Below are 15,552 nucleotides of genomic sequence, written 5' to 3'. Positions count from 1 at the left end.
AACAGGAAGGTACCACGGAAGCATTGAAAAACTATAAGGAAAAAAATAGAACATGTAAAAAACAAATAAAAGCGGCCAAACTAGAGACTGAGAGATTAATTGCCAAAGAGAGTAAAACTAACCCTAAAATGTTCTTCAATTATATAAATGTTAAAAAGTATAAATCTGAAGGTGTCGGCCCGTTAAAGAGTAATGAGGGGGGAGTCGCAGAGAGCGATGAGGAGAAAGCAAAGCTGTTAAATATTTTTTTCTCCAGTGTATTCACTGAGGAAAATAAACTGTCAGATGACATGCCGAATGTTGAAATAAATTCCCCATTAAAAGTTTCCTGTCTGACCCAGGAAGAAGTACATCAGCGACTTAAAAAGATTAAAATAGACAAATCGCCAGGACCGGATGGCATACACCCTCGTATCCTAAGGGAATTAAGTAATGTCATAGCCAGACCCTTATTTCTGATATTTGCAGATTCTATATTGACAGGGAATGTCCCACAGGATTGGCGCATGGCAAATGTGGTGCCAATATTCAAAAAGGGTCCAAAAACAGAGCCTGGAAACTATAGGCCGGTAAGTTTAACATCTGTTGTGGGTAAACTGTTTGAAGGTTTTCTGAGAGATGCTATGTTAGAGCATCTTAACGGAAATAAGCAAATAACGCCATATCAGCATGGCTTCGTGAGGGATCGGTCATGTCAAACAAATTTAATCAGTTTCTATGAGGAGGTAAGTTCTAGACTTGACAGCGGCGAATCAATGGATGTCGTGTATCTGGACTTCTCCAAAGCATTTGACACTGTACCACATAAAAGGTTAGTATATAAAATGAGAATGCTCGGACTGGGAGAAAACGTCTGTAAGTGGGTAAGTAACTGGCTCAGTGATAGAAAACAGAGGGTGGTTATTAACGGTACACACTCAGATTGGGTCACTGTCACTAGTGGAGTACCTCAGGGGTCAGTATTGGGCCCTATTCTCTTCAATATATTTATTAATGATCTTGTAGAAGGCTTGCATAGTAAAATATCATTTTTTGCAGATGACACTAAACTGTGTAAAGTAATTAACACTGAAGAGGACAGTATACTACTACAGAGTGATCTGGATAGATTGGAGGCTTGGGCAGATAAGTGGCAGATGAGGTTTAACACTGACAAATGTAAAGTTATGCACATGGGAAGGAATAATGCAAGTCACCCGTACTTATTAAATGGTAAAACACTCGGTAACACTGACATGGAAAAAGATCTAGGAATTTTAATAAACAGCAAACTAAGCTGCAAAAAACAGTGTCAGGCAGCTGCTGCCAAGGCAAATAAGATAATGGGTTGCATCAAAAGGGGCATAGATGCCCGTGATGAGAACATAGTCCTACCACTTTACAAATCATTAGTCAGACCACACATGGAGTACTGTGTACAGTTCTGGGCTCCAGTGAACAAAGCAGACATAGCAGAGCTGGAGAGGGTCCAGAGGAGGGCAACTAAAGTAATAACTGGAATGGGGCAACTACAGTACCCTGAAAGATTATCAAAATTAGGGTTATTCACTTTAGAAAAAAGACGACTGAGAGGAGATCTACCGTATTTTTCGCCCTATAAGACGCACCGGCCCATAAGACGCACCTAGGTTTTTGGGGAGGAAAATAAGAAAAAAATTATTTTTAGCTTTTGGTGGGTTTGGAACTAATGGTGGTCTGTGGGTGGCACTATTACTGGGGATCTGTGAAGGACACCGTTATGGGGGGATCTGTGGATGACGGACACTGTTATGGGGGGGATCTGTGGATGACGGACACTGTTATGGGGGGGATCTGTGGATGACGGACACTGTTATGGGGGGGATCTGTGGATGACGGACACTGTTATGGGGGGGGGGATCTGTGGATGACTGACACACTGTTACAGGGGGGGATCTGTGGATGGCACTGTTATAGGGGGGGATCTGTGGATGGCACTGTTATAGGGGGGGATCTGTGGATGGCACTGTTATAGGGGGGGATCTGTGGATGGCACTGTTATAGGGGGGGATCTGTGGATGGCACTGTTACAGGGGGGGGATCTGTGGATGGCACTGTTACAGGGGGTGGGGGATCTGTGGATGGCACTGTTACAGGGGGTGGGGGATCTGTGGATGGCACTGTTACAGGGGGGATCTGTGGATGGCACTGTTATATATGTGCCATCCACAGCCCCCAGCCCAAAACAGTGGCATCCACAGCCCCCCAGCCCATAACAGTGGCATCCACAGACACCCCCCCCCCCCTTAACTGTGCCATCTACAGATCAGCTCACCCACCCGCCGCCGCCCCCAGTGCTAATATTACATGTCTTATTCGATTAAAATGTATTAGATATGCCCCCTCACTCCTATATTGCTAATCGTACCTTACATCCTATTCCTAGCTTATGTAATGCAGGCCGGGCGGCCGGCACGTCACTCGCTGACGTCACTTGCCTGCGCCGCCTGCTTCATTCATAAAGTAGGCGGCGCAGGCACGTGACATCAGGGAGTCACGCTGCCGCCCGCCCGTCCTGCATTACAGAAGCTAGGAATAGGATTTAAGGTACAATTAGCAATATAGGAGTGAGGGGGCATATCTAATACATTTTAATCGAATAAGACATTTAATATTAGTATATCGGAGCGGCGGGGCGGGGCTATAGTACATTGATTGCACCGCCCCGCCGCTATTCCCGGCCCCCAGCTCCTCCTCCAGTCCCTCCCCCGGCCCCAGCGTACGCTACATCGCATCCAGCGATGTCAAATTGTCCGCATTCGCCCCATAAGACGCAGGGGCATTTCCCCCCGATTTTTGGGGGGGAAAAAGTGCGTCTTATGGGGCGAAAAATACGGTAATTAATATGTATAAATATATCAGGGGTCAGAACAGAGATCTATCCCGTCATCTATTTATTCCCAGGACGGTGACTGTGACGAGGGGACATCCTCTGCGCCTGGAGGAAAGAATGTTTGTACACAAACATAGAAGAGGATTCTTTACGGTAAGAGCAGTGAGACTATGGAACTGTCTGCCTGAGGAGGTGGTGATGGTGAGTACAATAAAGGAATTCAAGAGGGGCCTGGATGTATTTCTGGAGCGTAATAATATTACAGGCTATAGCTTCTAGAGAGGGGTCGTTGATCCAGGGAGTCATTCTGATTGCCTGATTGGAGTCGGGAAGGAATTTTTATTCCCCTAAAGTGAGGAAAATTGGCTTCTACCTCACAGGTTTTTTTTTGCCTTCCTCTGGATCAACTTGCAGGATGACAGGTCGAACTGGATGGACAAATGTCTTTTTTGGCCTTATGTACTATGTTACTATGTTACTTATAGTGTAGCACTTGTTATTATTATGCAATTTTGTACTCTTTATTGCAGTTAATTGTCACATTGCATGTTTTTGTCTTTCAATGTTGTTCCCTGCCCTAGCAATGTGCTCCTGCGATTTGGTATGGGCTGACTGACCCCCTTTTTTGGTTTTTCTTAGCACCAGGTAGGGGCAAGAGGGGGGCAGCTGAAGGAACATTGGCAATGAGCGCTTTCATTGTGGCAAAGAGGTTTGGTTAAGAAATTGTCATTGAGGGGGGGGGGGGGGCGCCATTTCAGTTTTTGCCTCTGAAAGCAGAAAGACAAGGTGCACCCCTGATAGAGAAATAGTATAGATCAGGGATCAGCAGCTTCCGGCACTCCAGCTGTTTTGGAAACTACAACTCCTAGAATGCTTCATTCACTTCTATGGGAGTTAGAACAATAGCTGAGCATGTTTGCATGCTGGGAGTTGTAGTTTCACAGCAGCTGGAGTGCTGAAGGTTGGTGATCCCTGCTATAGATAGATTGATAGATGGATTGATGTCCAGATGGACAAATGGATGTACATACAGACAGATATGTAGATAGGCAGACACGCAGAAGACAGACAGACAGATACACTCACATCTCCAGCTTTTAACAAGCAAGCTCCAGGTAAGAGCTGAAACGCTGCACTTTTATGGACAGAAGTAAATAAATGCACAATTTCTCAACAACTGCTTGGAGTCCTGTGATCTCTTCTGCGTTTATCTTTGGACATTGGCCAGGATAGATAGATACAATGGCCCTGATTTATCCTTTACTCCACAATTCTGGTTGTCAAAAAGTCACAAAATAGGGCTATGACTTTTTGCATCCGCTTGTGTAAAAATCTTGTGACTCCTTCCAGTTTTGTAATATGGGTGGAAAAGTGGACGTAGTGAGTTATGTCAATGCGTTTCACTCCAGATTTGTCATGTAGACTTTTTTAAAAGGTGGCCTTCTCACTCCAGGAGGAGGAGTGTGGAGTAGGAAAACTGGAGGAGCTTTTCTAGACAAAGGTGTTAGGTTTAGAGATAAGACAAACTTTTCAGGCAAAGTGTGACATTTGATAAAATACGACAATGCAGACTCAAGCAAAACTGACTTCAGATATTCTCCTCATGATAAACCTCCCCCAATATGTATTTCAATCTCCTGATTGCTTTCTTACAGGCAAGTGATTATTTTTAGTAGAAAGACCTTTTTACCGGCTCCACCTAAAGAAACTCAAACTATCTCCACCCAATATTATTTTCTTGTCTGCCCAAACCCTTTCCTGTTAAAGGAAGGAACACAATTCCTTGCCTGTAACCCCTACAGTGAGACAACTAGTGCAGAGTAATATGAATAGGAGCCTACAAAACATTCATCTTCCTGGCTTCCTTGCCATCATGTTACTATTACTCTGTGTCATGTATTGTAGAAAGGACCATTGTGTTCAGCAGACATTTCTTCTTATAACAAAATATCAAGGTCTTGATTTTTTTCATTGTTATTCAAATGCACAATAGAGTTTATAGTTAGAAATACTTTACTGGTAATACATGTAGATGTACGGTATTATCTCATATATTGACTGTATTTACTATGTGTATATGTTATTCGATTTGGCATTGTATACTCACCTGTATCATTAGATAAACCAAACTCCCAAAAAGTAGATGAATGTGGGATTTAAAGTAAATCTGTCACCATTGTCCTCCTTATCCAGCTGCATTGACACATAGCTAAGGTTCACCTGATTAAAATGCTGCTTTTCTTTAGTTGATCCGAGGCTCCGTTCCTGAGTTATGATACTCGTTCGTAATATGCAAATTAGGCCTTTGGTGCAATGTGGTCATCACCGTTGCTCTTGTTGCACCCAAGCTCTGTTACTTTCTGTGACCAGCCCCTCCCTTGCTGCTTTGCCACTGCCTGGTCCTGTCTTTCAAAGCAGTGACGGAGGGGCTGGCCACAGAAAAGAGCGGAGCTTGGGTGCAACAAGAGCAACGCTGATGCTCTCATTGCACCAAAGGCCTGATTTGCATACTAAGAAAAAGTATCTTAACTCAGGAACAGAGCATTAGATCTACAAAAGAAGAACAGCATTTAACCAGGTGAACCGCAGCTATGCGTCTATGCAAACAGTTGTATAAGGAGGTCGCTGGTGACAGATTCCCTGTAATCACCCCTGTTCAGCGACACTTTTGCACACACAAAGGCTTTTTTTTTTAGGCAAAGCGATAAGCAGTGTATAAGGCCTCATGCACACGGCCGTTCCGTGCATTGGGGACCGCAGTTGCGGTCCCCAATGCACGGACAACATCCGTGCAGCGAGCCAGACCGATTCAACTTGAATGGGTCCGTGGTCGGTCTGCACCGCAAAAAAAAATGACATGTGCGGAACAATGGAAATAAACACCAGGGAAGCACTCCGTAGTGCTTCCGGTCTTCCGTTCCATGTTTCCATTCCGCATCTCCGGAATTGCGGACCCATTCAAGTGAATGCGGGGTGCAAACAGCCGGCGGCCGTGTGCATGAGGCCTAAACCATATGTTTCAATGATGAAGTACACTATATTTTAAAAGTATTGGGACACACATCTTAATCATTGAATTCAGGTGTTTCACTCTGCCCCATGGCCACAGGTGTATAAATTCCAGCCCCTAGCCACGCAGTCTGGCTTTACAAACATTTGTGAAGGAATGGGTCATTCTAGTGTGGTTCTGTAATATGGTGTCACCATTACAAGTCCGTTCATGAGATTGTCCCCCTCCCAGATATTCCACAATCAACTGTGAGTGGTGTTACTGCAACCTGGAAGAGTTTAGAAATCACAGCAACTCAGTGGAGTTGAGTCCATGTAAAGTAACAGAGTGGGGTGACCAATCGCTGAGTAACATAGGGGTCATTTATTAAGACCGGAGTTTTAGACACTTCTACATGTAACAGCTTCCGAGCTGTCTTACATTTAGACCATTTTGTACACCTGAAGCATTAAAGGATAACTGTCGTATTTTCTTTTTTTGGGAGTATTGGATTGTGGTGATTAATATCTCCTTGGTGGCCCTATTTAAACTTTTCACTGTGTACTCAATTACCCCTTAATTCCACAGTTTAGTTCCCTGTACTGCCTACTTTTACCTGTGCTTAAAATAGGGTTGCTATGCAGGGTCGTCTATGCGTTTGAAGGACGGAGGACACAGAAGCACGCAGCGTGCAAGGTCAGATTACTGACAGCCAGGGACTGTAAGTAAATGATTAAAGCCAGGTCCTCCCCAGCAGCTGATAACAGTGCCTGGGCTGTGTGCACTTCTCCCTGTCCCTGTGCTTGGCAGACGCTCCGTCACTCAGCAGAGCTGGAGAAGGCAGAGTTGAACCAGCGCAGACCAGGGAAGGGAGATCTGCCATCTGCTCAGTGTATAAATGAAAGCAACATGTGGTAAGAGGACCCCTTTGTGCTGCAGGAGATTAACCCTTAAGGGGGGAGAGCTCTGGTTACTGACACTTTTGGGGGGCTATTGTTACTGGCTAGTGAGGGCAGGCGGGATCAGCCTCAGGGGGAGGGCAGTGGCGGCCATCTTAACTGAATAGCGAGATTGCAGTTTTATGCAGACTGGTTGCTAAGGGCTGAATCTTATTAAATATGGGGTAAGTCAGTCTAATAGTAACTGATTCTGGAATATCATGTTATTAGTAACTACATATATGAAAATTGAAATTGGGGTCTAAATGTGACAGTTATCCTTTAAATCTGTGTGGGGGGATTTGGAGTGCTGTGTTAAAATATATCTTGGACTGTTATTGAGATATTATAAATTCACAGAATATTAAACCTGTAGAAAAAAAAAGACAAACAAACCACAGACATTCATGGTATGTACACAGGTAGGTATTCCTCTCGGGTTCATCTCACTTTCCCTGCAGGTACAGTGTAAAAAGTGGGATTTCATTTATTTTATTTAATTACATACAAATTACTGACTGTATATATGAGACCATTCATTCTAAGCAAATATCACAAGGTCATTGTTGGCAACGAAAAGTGTTTCAGAAGAGGAGGAAAGTCACGGATTGACAGCATTAGATTTTCAGCAGTACAGTGACTCATACATTTCGCAGAAGAAGGTCCCATCTGTCCGTCCTTGATCTTCTATCTATAACTAGCAGGCTCCAGTTTGTCCTGATTTTCATGCTGTCATTTCCTGGTTACAACAGAACATTGTGTTGTGATTAAGGATACTTTCACACTTGCGTTGTTGGATTCCGGCAGGCAGTTCCGTCGCAGTCCCGGCAATCTGTATGTAGACGGATCCGGATGTGGATCCGTCTCACAAATATATTGAAATACTGGATCCATCTCTCCAGTTGTCATCACGGTATTTTTTTCAAATTTTTAAAGGTCTGCGCAAGTGTTCCAGAATTTTGGATGGAGAAAATCTAGCAGCAAGCTGCGGTATTTTCTACTTCTAAAAACCATAAAGTGACTGAACTGAAGACATCCTGATACATACTGAACGGATTGCTTTCCATTCAGAATGCATTAGGATAAAACTTTTTTTAAATTTTTTTTTCCGGTATTGAGCCCCTAGGACGGAACTCTATGCCGGAAAAGTTTAACGCAAGTGTGAAAGTGACTCAAAGACACTAAAAGTTGCAAATCTATCTATCTGTCTATCTATTTATCTATCTATCTAACAATACAAGATGAGGAAGCACTCCGTTGTAAGTGAAAGGAGGTGGTGGACCATTTTTTATTTACCCAAATCACAAAGTTTCAGCCCAACACAAAGAGGCCTTTCGCAATTCTCTATCTGTCTGTCTGTCTATCTATCTGTCTAGTTTCTCTCTATCTATCTATCTGCCTATTCATCGCACATCTATTTAATCTATCTGTCTATTTTCTATCTGTCTATCTAGTATCTATTTATCTATGTCATATCAATCTAATATCTATCAATCTGTCTATTTTCTATCTGTCTACCTATGTCCTATCTATCAGTGGCATACATAGAGAAGTAAGGCCCCCCAGACACGACAAAAGGGTTTCCGCCTAAACCCCTTTCAATGACCCTTGGCTTATTTTTCCACTGCCTCATTTTCAAAAAGATGTTTCTTTAGAGGGTAGAGTCCAAGTTTTCACCCCCAGTAGAAGAGAGGATGATCCCAACTGGAGCCCCTCTTGCCCTGGGCAACATAGCAGTTGCATGGTCTGCCACTATGGACTATGGTAGTTACGCCCCTGCTATCTATCTATCTAATACCTATCTGTCTACCTAATATCTGTCTATCTATCATCAATCTAATATCTATCTATCTATCAAATAACTATCTACCTTCCATTTATCTATCCTCCTATCTATCTACCTAATACCTATCTATCTGTCTATTGCAGACAGGAAGTAGAACCATACAAGCAACAGTAGCGTGCAATATCCTTCAATATCCATAATTACGAAAAATATTTCCTGTATCACTAATTGGCATTCGTAGGGTCGTAGTTGTCGTAGTTGTTTGTACTCACAGTTAGTAGTGTTGAGTTACTCTCAGGCATTTGTGCTGATGAGGTCCATAGGCTAGATTCAGCTGTAACCCTCACTAGGCTTACTTCATATTTAGACATAGACTCACTGTCTGGTGCTGGGCTGCTGTGTTTGTCTTCTTCAGGCTTGATCAGGGCCCAGAGGAAAGGAAAACAGCTACATGTTAATTTAGAATACGTAGTACAATAGTGGATAGCTCACTACCTCTTCCAAACTGAACTGGTGCTCTAGGCTAAAGACTGCTCACCCAATCAGTCAAAGGGTAATGTAATAGAAAAAATATGTAAGGCTGGCACTCAAATATGTGAAATCAATAGAAGTGACAATTTATTAAATAAAAACCAATACAATGCACAATCAATTAATAAAATATACACAATCAATTAATAAAATTTGTTAAACAACATATAAAATAGACAATGTAAAAAGACAGTATGGCCGGATGATAATGACAGTTCACGGAGAAAAGATTCCAAATAATGTAGATATACCACAAGGTAAACGTCAGGCTGCAGGTGGGGAGTAAAGCGGGACCGGTTTATCTTACCCTTCTGGTTCTTACCCTTCTGGTTGTGGGGGTGAACTCGCCGAGTTCACCCCCACAAAGAATGACCCGGAGTTACTAAGCAAGTTTCTAAACCTTTCGGATGTTGGAGCGCTCCACAGAAATTTGATTCGAAAGTAGCCGGAGGAGAAAACAGACTGAACTATCTAACAGGCGAATCCCGCGAGACAATCATCACGTGACACGATAATCTCGAGCGAGGACGCCGAACATCGTGAGCAGAAGCCGGCGCATCGTGGTGAGTAGCGGTAAGAGGAAGAGACTTCCCAGCCACCGGACCCGAACCAGAAGGGTAAGATAAACCGGTCCCGCTTTACTCCCCACCTGCAGCCTGACATTTACCTTGTGGTATATCTACATTATTGTCATGGAACCATGAACCAGACGTACAACAGAGATGAGTGGAAATAAGAAGGCTTTATTGGAAATCAAGCCGTAGCAAAAGTCCAAACGGATGGCCAAACCGAAGCAGGGTCTTGCGTAGACAGAGGTCAGGAACCAGGAGGGTGGTCAGACGAAGCCAGGATCAGGAACCAACGGGGTAGTCAGACGAAGCCAGGATCAGGAACCAACGGGGTAGTCAGACGTAGCCAGGATCAGGAACCAACGGGGTAGTCAGACGAGGCCAGGATCAGGAACCAGAAGCAGCAGCAGTCTTAGAAGCATGTGAACACAGGAGGACCAAGCAAGGAACTGAAGCCACAGACCTTCTATATATATGAGCTAGGCATCCAGCTCCTCCCAGTGGGAAGGAGGAGCCGCAGGGTGGGAGGCTACAAGAAACCCAGAAACCAAGATGGCCGCCAGCACATGTCAAACGAAGGAGAACAGTGAGAAGGTAAGACCATGACAGTACCTCCCCCTCAAGGGCCCCTCCTCCGCGGAGTAAGGAACGGTTTCAGAGGGAAGCGTGCGTGGAAGGCTCGGAGCAACGCAGGAGCATGGACATCTGCGGAGGGAACCCAGGAACGCTCCTCAGGACCATAACCACGCCAATGGACCAAAAACTGCAACCGACCGCGGACCAGGCGTGAGTCCAGGATATTGCTCACCTCATATTCCTCACGATTGCCCACTTGGACCGGACGGGGCCGAGGAACCGAGGAAGTGAAACGATTACACACCAATGGCTTCAACAGGGAGACATGAAACACGTTGGAGATCCGCATGCCAGGAGGAAGCGCAAGGGCAAAGGCTACCGGGTTTACCCTGTGAAGCACTCGGAAGGGACCAACAAAGCGAGGCGCCAGCTTGGGAGTGGGCACTCGAAGGTTGAGGTTGCGGGTGGACAACCATACACGGTCTCCGACCTGGTAGGAAGGAGCGGGCGCTCGTCTGCGATTAGCCTGGAGTCTCTGGCGTTGCGCAGAGACCTCAAGGGACCTCTGGATCTGTACCCAAGAAGTACGTAGGACGGAAAGGTGATCCTCCACAGCCGGAGTATCCTGGGGAGAGAATACCTCCGGTAACACGGCAGGTTGGAACCCATAATTGGCCATGAAGGGAGACGTCCCAGAGGAAGAGTTCACCGCCGTGTTCCTGGCAAACTCAGCCCAAGGCAGGAGGTCAACCCAATTGTCTTGGTGATCGGAGACATAGCAACGAAGGAATTGCTCCAAGGCCTGATTGGATCGTTCTGCGGCCCCATTGGACTGAGGGTGGTAGGCCGAGGAGAAAGAGAGATGAATCCCCAACTGGGAGCAAAAGGCGCGCCAGAACCTGGACACAAACTGACTCCCCCGATCCGACACAATCTCCTTGGGCAAACCGTGCAACCGGAAGACCTCCCTGGCAAAAATCAAGGCCAACTCTTGTGCAGAGGGTAACTTCTTGAGAGGAACACAGTGGCACATTTTGGAAAACCGATCCACAATCATGAGAATGACCGTATGGCCTCGGGATGCAGGGAGGTCCACAATGAAATCCATCCCCAGGTGTGACCATGGACACTCCCCGGTGGCTATGGGTTGCAAAAGGCCCAACGGAAGGTGCCGAGGGGACTTACTCTGGGCACAAACGGAGCATGCCGCTACATATGCGGCGATGTCGGAACGTAGAGAAGGCCACCAGAACAGACGTGAAACCGCCCAGGACAGCTGATTCTTTCCAGGGTGCCCCGCGGCCTTGGAGTTATGGTAGGTTCGCAACAACCGAGTGCGCAACCCCTCAGGCACAAAACATCTGCCGTTGGGTCTCCCAGAGGGAGCACCAGATTGAGCCGCCAAAATCTGCTCACCCAGAGGAGAAGTCAGGCTGGTGCGAATAGCGGCCAGGATCTGATTCGGGGGTATGACCGTAGTCGGAATCGACTCCTCCCCGGACAGCTCGGAGTACTGCCGTGATAAGGCATCCGCTCTGATGTTCTTGGAGCCGGGTAGGTAGGAGACCACGTAATTAAAACGTGACAAGAACAGAGCCCATCTGGCCTGACGTGGTGTCAATCTCTTGGCCTCACAGAGGTAGGTCAGATTCTTGTGGTCCGTCAGGATGAGAACCGGAACCACCGAGCCCTCGAGCAAGTGCCTCCATTCTTTAAGGGCCTGCACGATGGCCAATAACTCCCTGTCACCAATCTGATAGTTGCACTCCGCGGAAGACAGTTTCCGGGAGTAAAACCCACAAGGAAGCAGAGGACCCTCTGGTGTTCTACGCTGAGACAGAAGGGCGCCTACTCCCGTCTCAGACGTGTCCACCTCGAGGAAAAAAGGCAACCCAGGGTTGGGATGCGACAGAATCGGAGCCGACACAAAGGCGGACTTTAGAGCCTCAAAAGCTCGGATGGCCTCGAGCGGCCAGACCTGAGGATTACTGCCCTTCCTGGTCAGATCCGTGAGAGGCTTGGCTAGCATGGAAAAGTCCCTGATGAACTTCCGATAATAATTGGCGAAGCCCAAAAAGCGCTGCAGGGCACGAAGCCCACTGGGCTGGGGCCACTGTAAGACAGCCGAAACCTTCTCAGGATCCATGGAGAACCCCTCAGCGGAAATGATGTAACCTAAGAAGGTTACCTGGGATCGGTGAAATTCGCATTTCTCAAGCTTACCGAACAGCTTGTTCTCTCGTAAGCGTTGCAACACTCGTCTGACATCCAGAATGTGGGCCTCCATGGATGCAGAATATACCAAGATGTCATCCAAATAGACCACCACACACTGCTGCAACAGGTCACGGAAAACATCGTTGATGAATTCCTGGAAGACTGCGGGCGCATTGCACAACCCAAAGGGCATAACCAAGGATTCATAATGACCGGTCCTGGTGTTAAACGCGGTCTTCCACTCATCGCCCGCCTTGATCCTTACCAGGTTATATGCCGCCCTCAGGTCGAGTTTGGTAAAGACCGTGGCCCCTTTGAGGCGATCGAACAGCTCGGAAATCAAGGGTATCGGGTAAGCGTTCTTGATCGTGATGCGATTGAGACCCCTGTAATCGATGCAAGGCCTCAACTCGCCGCCCTTCTTTTTCACAAAGAAAAATCCAGCCCCTGCCGGGGACGAGGATTTGCGAATGTGTCCGCGTGAAAGCGCCTCCCTCACGTACTCCTCCATGGCCTCATTCTCCGCTACCGACAGTGGATAGACTTTGCCACGAGGAGGAACGGCACCGGATTGTAACTCTATGGCACAATCGTATGGGCGGTGCGGAGGTAGGGCAACCGCGCGCACCTTATCGAATACATCCCGGTACTCTTCGTATTCAGGAGGCAACAGAGAGTCCGAGGAAGTACACAGCAACTTGACAGGCCCATGGATGCAACTAGCCCCACACTGCGGTGACCACGAGAGGATCTCGACCGATCTCCAATCGAAAGTCGGATTATGCTTCTGGAGCCAGGGGTACCCCAAGACCACCGAGTTGTGTGGAGACGAAATAACCTGGAGACAGACCGACTCTCTGTGAACGGCACCAATGGCTATCCCCACTGGAAGGGTCTCATGAGTCACGTGTGGCGGCAGAAGGGGTCTGCCGTCTATCGCCTCAAGAGCCAGTGGGGAACCTCGAGGCTGCAGAGGAATGGAATTGGCGGCAACGAACACTCTATCAATGAACAAACCACCAGCACCAGAGTCCACCAACGCCTGGGTCGTCACCGAGCCCCCGACCCAGGAGAGGACAACCGTGATCAGTGGTTTGTCAACACGGGAAACCGGGGACGAGGAGACTCCACCCAAGATCTGCCCCCGACAGGACCTCAGGTGCGAGCGTTCTCCCGGACGGTTCGGACATGCCAACCGAAAATGCCCACCGAGACCACAGTACATGCATCGGCCCTCGCGTCTCCGGAGTACCCTCTCCCCCTCAGACAGGCGAGCAAACCCCCTGCTGCATGGGTTCACCCCCAGACAAGTCATCCCCAGGAGGCGTGGGAGGAGAGGGAGGCACGGGTGGGACAGCAAACGTAGGCGCCAATCTGTTAGGAGACCTCCGCAGGCTCTCCTTAAAGGAAGGTCTCTCCCTGAGTCTGGTGTCAATCAAAATCAGGAAAGAAATAAGAGACTCGAGCTCCACTGGTAGGTCCTTAGCTGCAACCTCATCCTTCAAGGCATCCGAGAGACCATGAGAGAAAGCAGCGACCAGAGCCTCATTATTCCAGACCACCTCTGCTGCCAGGGTACGAAACTCAATGGCGTATTCAGCTACGGATCGTGAACCCTGTCTGATGGACATAAGGAGCTTCGCAGCAGAGGCAGCACGAGCCGGCACATCGAATACCTTCCGAAGAGAAGCAACAAAACCGGAAAACTCGGCAACCACCGGATTGTTGTTCTCCCATAAAGGGCTGGCCCAGGCCAAGGCCTTGTCCGAGAGCAGCGAGATCAAGAAGCCCACCTTTGATCTCTCAGTAGGAAAGGCATGTGGCAGCAACTCGAAATAAATGCCCACCTGGTTAAGGAAACCTCGGCACTGAGTTGGCTCTCCCCCAAAGCGCTGTGGAAGGGGGGCAGAACCGGTCATACCCCGAGACACCGCAGGCGCAGCAACAGGTGTCGGGGTAGACTCTGGCGCAACAACCGGAGCGGCAGTAGGAGCGGGCCCAGGAGCGACAACCGACCCATCGGCAACGGAAGCGAAATGAGCCGTGCGTTCAAGCAGGGTTTGCAACGCCACAGCGAACCGACCCAACAGGTGATCCTGCTGATCAAGTCTGGCAACCAGCGTAGGTAGCGAGGATGGCCCTGTACCGTCAGAATTCATGGCTTGGTCCTAATGTCATGGAACCATGAACCAGACGTACAACAGAGATGAGTGGAAATAAGAAGGCTTTATTGGAAATCAAGCCGTAGCAAAAGTCCAAACGGATGGCCAAACCGAAGCAGGGTCTTGCGTAGACAGAGGTCAGGAACCAGGAGGGTGGTCAGACGAAGCCAGGATCAGGAACCAACGGGGTAGTCAGACGAAGCCAGGATCAGGAACCAACGGGGTAGTCAGACGTAGCCAGGATCAGGAACCAACGGGGTAGTCAGACGAGGCCAGGATCAGGAACCAGAAGCAGCAGCAGTCTTAGAAGCATGTGAACACAGGAGGACCAAGCAAGGAACTGAAGCCACAGACCTTCTATATATATGAGCTAGGCATCCAGCTCCTCCCAGTGGGAAGGAGGAGCCGCAGGGTGGGAGGCTACAAGAAACCCAGAAACCAAGATGGCCGCCAGCACATGTCAAACGAAGGAGAACAGTGAGAAGGTAAGACCATGACAATTATTTGGAATCTTTTCTCCGTGAACTGTCATTATCATCCGGCCATACTGCCGCTCTTGGAACAGCCTGTATCCTAATTAGAAGATCATTCCAAGGAGGACAATAGTCCACATCATAGAGAAACTACCATACACATTTCTCAATAGATATACCTTGAGTCTCTTAGGGGATATCTGACAATATCCTCAAGATTGCAGTCCACAGTGCATATACATTTTGCGGTCTTTTTACATTGTCTATTTTATATGTTGTTTAACAAATTTTATTAATTGATTGTGTATATTTTATTAATTGATTGTGCATTGTATTGGTTTTTATTTAATAAATTGTCACTTCTATTGATTTCACATATTTGAGTGCCAGCCTTACATATTTTTTCTATTACATGTTAATTTAGGCCTGTTTCTCTCCTCCATGAACTTGCTTTCCTCCT

Source organism: Bufo gargarizans, chromosome 4 (assembly GCF_014858855.1).
Source record: "Bufo gargarizans isolate SCDJY-AF-19 chromosome 4, ASM1485885v1, whole genome shotgun sequence".
Taxonomy (NCBI): Eukaryota; Metazoa; Chordata; class Amphibia; order Anura; family Bufonidae; genus Bufo; species Bufo gargarizans.
Note: the sequence above shows the minus strand (reverse complement) of the source record.